The sequence below is a fragment of the Gavialis gangeticus genome, unplaced genomic scaffold (genome assembly GCF_001723915.1).
Source record: "Gavialis gangeticus isolate Ggan-Ray unplaced genomic scaffold, GavGan_comp1, whole genome shotgun sequence".
Lineage (NCBI taxonomy): Eukaryota > Metazoa > Chordata > Crocodylia > Gavialidae > Gavialis > Gavialis gangeticus.
The window spans coordinates 29,712,059-29,718,457 of record NW_017729025.1 but is presented as its reverse complement, the minus strand read 5'-3'; the positions used below and the strand labels follow the sequence as shown (position 1 = coordinate 29,718,457).

The following is a 6,399-nucleotide window of genomic DNA, read 5'->3' as shown; positions in this document are numbered from 1 at the left end:
AAAAAAAGTTCTCTGCACTGCAAATACGCAGCATGGGGGAAAAATGAAACCCCTGGATATCCAGGGGTCAAACAATACCCTGGGGGAAAAAAGTGGGTCAGAGCATGATCTGGGACAGTGCCCTGAGGCAACCAGAGGCTCAGTCCTCCACAGAGACACTCTGGTAACCTGCCACAGCATCTCTGTGGTTGGCCCTTTCCCCAGTGCTGAAGCACACCGCCTCCCCGTGCAGGGCAGGCAGGAGCGCAAGCTGCAGGGACCTGGACCGGCTTTGTGCCAGGTAAGTAGGGGGGCTGGGGAGGACCCTACCTGGCCCCAGCCCCCGTTCATTCTCCCTAACCCCCGCTTGTTTCCCCCACTCTCCCCACACACACTGGCAACAGCAGAGAAGGAGGCTTCATGTGCACCCCACTGAGCGTAGCAGTGCACCCCTTCAGACTTCAGGCAGCTGCCGCTTGCCACCCCGCCGCCAGTGGTGGCATCTGCAAGTAGTCAGCAATCGCCGCTGTTCGTGGCATGTGATCACCTATCCTGAGTCGGCACTCGCCACCCCCACCATGATCGTGCTGCTGCCAGCACCACAGTGCCGCCCCTCAGCTACCAGGGGCATGCAGCGTTTATGCAAGGGCCCACCCCTTCCAAGCAGCCCCCACACCCAGTCCCCCCACACCTACATGCACACTAACACCACACTGGGGGTGGGGGAATGTGGGTGGGTGTGTCGGTGGGTGTGGGGGGATTAGCGATAGAGCATGTTTTTGTGATACTTTAATGCTCATTAAATAGCATGTGTAGATGAGCCCCTTAAGAATATTTTAGAGTGGGACTAATCATTACAGATATAGCTGCCTGTAAGCTATTTTACATAAGCTTGGCATTGTGGAGTTATAGGAGGTTGTTTATTTTATTTTACTTTACAGGATGCACTATTTTCACCTTAAACATTTCTATATGATGGAACATAAGTTTGGTTTATAGACAGTTGAATTACTAGATTAATTTAATAACAGTGGGGAAAAAATGCTTGTCTATGTTGACCGTGACCAAAACAGTTACATCCCATTTGATGTCTATTCAAGTATTCTGTAAGTATTCAATGTCTGCACACTTCTGGTGTCAAAAATTCACAACAGTCGCTTATATTTGCATTCAAAATACAGCAATATTAATAGCCAACATAACTATTATACAGTTAGTTGTTATTCACCCAGCAGTAATCTTTAGATTGGTGGTGTTTAGCTTTCTGGACCTGTAGGCCAGACAGAATTGTTGTGCAGGGCCGTTTTGCAAGATGGATTGGGCCTCACATACCAGGATTGGGCCCTGCACCACTCCTGGGGTGGGCCTCAGGTTGCACCCAAGTGCCAAAATTGAGCCCTGGGGATTGGTCAGATGCCGGGTCTGGTCTGTAGGCCAGGGGTTGAGCATCCCTGCTTTAGATGATCAGATATTACTGGACTCTTTCAAGCTGTTGGCTTCAGTAACATTTCAAATCTTCTTGATGTGCCTGATTAAGAGATTATGCCATTTCATTTTCATGCCCATTTAATACAGTACACCTGAAATGTCTAAGTTGCAGGGTATCCATTCTTTTCCAATTTCAAACAACTGATGTAACCCTCTTTAAGAAGGCTTGTTTATAAGCATCAAAAGCTAAACAAACAAACAGGAAGACATCCTTTTTCAAAGGTTGACTGAGGCCCAGCTCATTCTTGTATCAATTCTAAATGCAGACAGAAAGCACCCTTCTAGCTTACTGTCTGCATTCAGAACCAATACAAGAATGAGCTGGGCCTCAGATGACAGAGGGGGACACATGCCTCTATGATCCTGAAGCTTAGCAAGCCTTGTTTTGGCCTGGGGGGGAGGGGGGGGTCAACTCTGATTTGAATCTTTGTTGTTCAAAGAATTTAAAGGAAATTCAAATAAAGGCCCTAGCCAAGTTTATTCTGATGTAGTTTCAGTTATATGATTATGTCTATCACTGTTAACTCCTGTTCAGAATTAAACGAGGAACTTGAGGCAGACAAGGTTCTTTGGGTAAGTCCAATATCTTTTATTAGACCAACCTAAATAGTTGGAACTTGATGCATGCATGAGGAACTCAATGCATGCATAGCCATCACTGCATCTTGAAGACATTTTACATAATTCTTTCCCCTCACTTACCTGACGTTTAACTCCCAAGTATACTATAGCCTAATCCTGGAGAAACCAATGGGACTCTGCATGAACAGATGGGTCTGTCTCTTGGATCTAAATGTATGATTGGGAACATAGGTTGAAAGTTCCTGAGGTTAGAGGTTGTGCCTTCAGTTGCAGTGTAATGTATAGTATGTATTTCTATAGCACTGAACAATTATGTAATACTAAGCACAATACATAGTGCAGATATAAATATTAATGACCAAATTATAGAACCATTAGTATTATGTATAGATGCTGTTAAACTATTCCAATTATGTCAATGCAATATTATTTCAATGATGACAATGCAGTTTATATTACTCAAGATGCCAATGTTGTGCAAAAGGAAAGGGATTTCTGACAAGTGAGATGATTTTGAGCAATTTTGATTTCCTGTCTTAAGTCATTTGTTAAAGCAAGTCTGAACAAAAATCTAATAAAAAATAGTGTGAGGTGGGTGCTCTCATTTTTTAAGCCTTCTTGTGAAGGATATTTATAAAGAACCTTATAAACTGCCTTGGAGGTTTTAAGGGGCTTGGAGTAACTGCATAGTCCAGTGGTCTCCAACCTTTAAGTACGAGATCACCTTTGGTATTTAAAAGCAACCCAAGATCTACTGTGAGCCACCGTCACCCTCCTCCCTCCGAAGATAAGTCTACGGGGGGGAAGTGGGGAGGAGCAGATTGAGGCACATGGAGAAAAAATTATTTGGGGGAGCACCACCCCAACAGGTAAGTCCCATCTGGCCAGGTCACGCTAAACTTACTCCTGCTCCTGCCTCCGTGGTACTGTCCCTCACTGTGGAGGCCTTGATCTAGCCCCTGCCCCTTCCATCCCCCACACACTCAGGCCCTCATCCCAGGCTCAGAGCTACTCCAAAAGGCTCCAAGAACTACTGGTGGATCAAGATCCACTGGTTGGTGACCACTGGCATAGTTGGTCGAAAATTTTGTTAGGAGAGGGGAAAAGAGGATATTATATACAAATTAGAAGGATCTGAGATTGTCATAATTGTTTCATACAAGGAGACAGAAAAAAAAGTAATTGTTTTACCTCACAGATTACATAAATAAATTATGAAGCTATAGTTTATGTGAAAAGGTGGTCAATAAGGAGACTATTTGTATTTAAAAATAAAAAAAAGAGAGAGATAATATTTAAAATAAAACAGAAAAAAATAAAGATAAAGAGAACTAGCTTTAAAAAGTAACTCATTGTGGACTTCATCTCCTAAACTGTAATAAAAAGAATAGATTTAAATGGGTTTGGTACAATACCAGAATCAACTTCATAAGGGAAATGTATCTATTTATTTTATGATCTGGGATCTTCTTAGCAGAACACAAGCCCCTTGCCTAATACTGTACTGTTCAGACAGCATATAACAAACCCATCACAGGAACTAGCAAAAATTTGGTTTAACAAAGTGCATGGGCTTCACTGCAGGAGCTCAGGAGAAAAAAGGAACTTCCCAGGCCACAAAGTCCATTGTACAGTCTTGGCAAACATGTTTTTGTAACAGCAGTTATTTTTACAGCAGATTTTTACTAACAGATGGACATAGATTTATACATATTAGGGTCAGAAGGAACCTCAACAGATCAGAGTCCGACCCCCTGCCTAGGCAGGAAAGAGTGCTGGGGTCAGATGACCCCAGTCAAATGCCGATCCAGCCTTCTCTTAAAGACCCCCAAGGCAGGGGAGAGCACCACCTCCCTTGGAAGCCCATTCCAAATTCTGGCCACCCTTACCGTGAAGAAGTTCTTTCTGATGTCCAGCCTAAATCTGCTCTCTGTCAGTTTGTGACCATTGTTCCTTGTTACCCCAAGAGGCGCCTTGGTGAGCAGCGCATCTCCGATTCCTTGCTGCACCACCCTAAGAATTTGTAGGCGGCCACAAGATCAACTCTAAGGCTTCCCTTGTGGAGGCTGAAGAGATCCAGGTCCCTTAGTCTCTCTTCATAGGGCTTAGCCTGCAAACCCTTACCCATACGAGTGACCCTCCTCCTCTGGACCCTTTCGAGGTTATCCACTTACTTCTTAAAGTACGATGCCCAAAAGTGGATGCAATACTCCAACTGTGGTCTGACCAATGCTGCATAGAGGGGAAGTATCACCTCCTTGGTTCTATTTGTCATGCACCTGCTAATGCATGATAAAGTGCGGTTAGCTTTGCTGATGATTTTGTCACTGACGACTCACTGCAACTCCGAAATCCCTTTCGGCTCCTGTGCTGCTGAGAGGGTCATTCCCCAGCCAGTACATGTGCTGGATATTTTTACACCCTAGGTGCAGCACTCTGCATTTGTCCTTGTTGAACTGCATCCTACTGCCATCCACTTTTCCAACCTCTCCAGGTCCTACTGCAATCGTCCCCTACCCTCCAGTGTGTTCACTTCACCCCACAATTTAGTATCATCCGCAAAGTTGGATAGAGTACACTTCACACGCACGTCCAAGTCACTGATGAAGACACTGAAGAGTACATGTCCAAGGACCGAGGGGACCCCACTGCCCACATCCTTCCAGGTCAATATGAACCCATCCACCACTAATTTCTGGGTGCATCCCCCAAGCCAATTTCCCACCCACCGGACTGTGTAATCACCTAAGTCACAGCCTCTTAATGTATGAGAATGGGATGAGATACCATATCAAAGGCCTGCCTAAAATCCAAGTACACAACATCCACCTCTACTTCTGCATCTAAGCATTTTGTGACCTGGTCATAAAAAGAAACCAGATTAGTCAGGCATGATCTACCTGCTACGAATCCATGCTGCATTATTTTTCTCACTGGACTCGCACAAATATAATCCTTAATAATTTTCTTAAAGACTTTTCCAAGGATAGAGGTGAGACTAACTGGCCTATAATTACTCGTAACCTCCTTCCTCCTTTTCTTGAAAATAGGGACCACACTGGCCCTTTTCCAGTCCTCCAGGACCCGACCCGAGAGTTCAAACAGCTGTCAGCAGTTCTGCTATGACACCAGCCAATTCACACCTCTTTCACAATTTCTTTGGCTCCATCTTTTTGAGCAGGGACTGGGACATGCCCCCCACTGGGATCTCCGATGGACCCAGGGGAGGCGCTGCCAGGCTCAGGGTCAGTGAGGACCTAGTTAGAGAACTTCTGGTGGGTCTAGACGTGTTCAAGTTACCAGGTCCTGATGATGTGCACCCCAGAATGCTGAGGGAATTGGCAGAGGTCATTGTGGGACCTCTGCCACAGCCTGACAAGCACTCATGGTGCTCTGAGGTGCCAGAGGGCTAGAAAACGGCCAATGTGGTCCCCATTTTCAAAAAAGGGAAGAAGGAGGACCCAGGAAACTATAAGCCCGTTAGTCTTACCTCGGTCCTGGGGAAGCTCTTTGAGAAAATTATCCGGGAGCATATCTGCGAGGGACCAGCAGGGGAGATTATGCTTAGGGGCAACCAACACAGGTTCATTAGAGGCAGGTCCTGTCAGATCAACCTGGTGGCCTTCTACAATCAGGTCACAAAATCCTTGGACGCAGGTCTCACAGCGGACATAGTCTTTTTGGACTTTAGGAAGGCCTTCGACACTGTCTCTCACCCCATTCTCATGGGGTGAGACAGTGACTGTAGCGTTGATGAGACCCATCTGACTGTGTAGGCAAATTGGCTGGAGGGCCGCACCCAGAGAGCGGTGGTGGATGGGTCTTTTTCGACCTGGAGGGATGTGGGCAGTGGGGTCCCCCAGGATTTGGTCCTCAGGCCCGCACTGTTCAGCATCCTCAGTGACTTGGATGAGGAGGTGAAAAGCACCTTGTTCAAATTCGCGGATGACACTAATATGTGGGGAGAAGTAGGCACGCTAGGAAGGAGGAATAGGCTGCAATCGGACCTAGACAGGTTACAGGGGTGGGCAGATGAGAACAGGATGAGTTTCAACACTGACAAATGAAAGGTAAGCATGCGTTCTCTTCTAGGTTGGCAGATCTCCTCCGGCAGGCTTCAAACTAGGTTTGTTGGGGGAAGGGGAAGGGGAAGACGAGGGAGGAGGAAGCCTTGGACTGCTAAATCAAGCGGCACTCACAAGTACAGCCCAGCCTAGACAGATGAGCAGAACATATACACGGGTAAGCAACAGGGGCCAGGGCAATGCTGTGATTAGGGGGTCAGTGCACACATCCACAGGAGGCCTCAAATGCCTCTATACAAATCCTCGTAGTATGGGAAACAAGCAG

General features: G+C 46.2%; 1 protein-coding gene across 2 annotated transcripts in view; it reads right to left on the bottom strand.

Annotated features, from left to right (window-relative positions):
• The window catches only part of SETD3 (SET domain containing 3), a 97,333-nt gene that overhangs the window by 76,263 nt on the left and 14,671 nt on the right, over positions 1 to 6,399 (bottom strand). Inside the window, exons 1-2 of one of the 2 annotated variants that reach the window (XM_019518592.1) lie at positions 5,179 to 5,183; positions 1,619 to 1,621 (exon numbers count right to left, since the gene is read on the bottom strand). The exons of the other annotated variant lie outside the window; for it this stretch is intronic. The gene's annotated coding sequence lies outside the window, so the exon portion shown is untranslated. Of the gene's footprint in view, positions 1 to 1,618; positions 1,622 to 5,178; positions 5,184 to 6,399 lie in introns of those variants that run through there. 2 annotated transcript variants of the gene reach the window in all.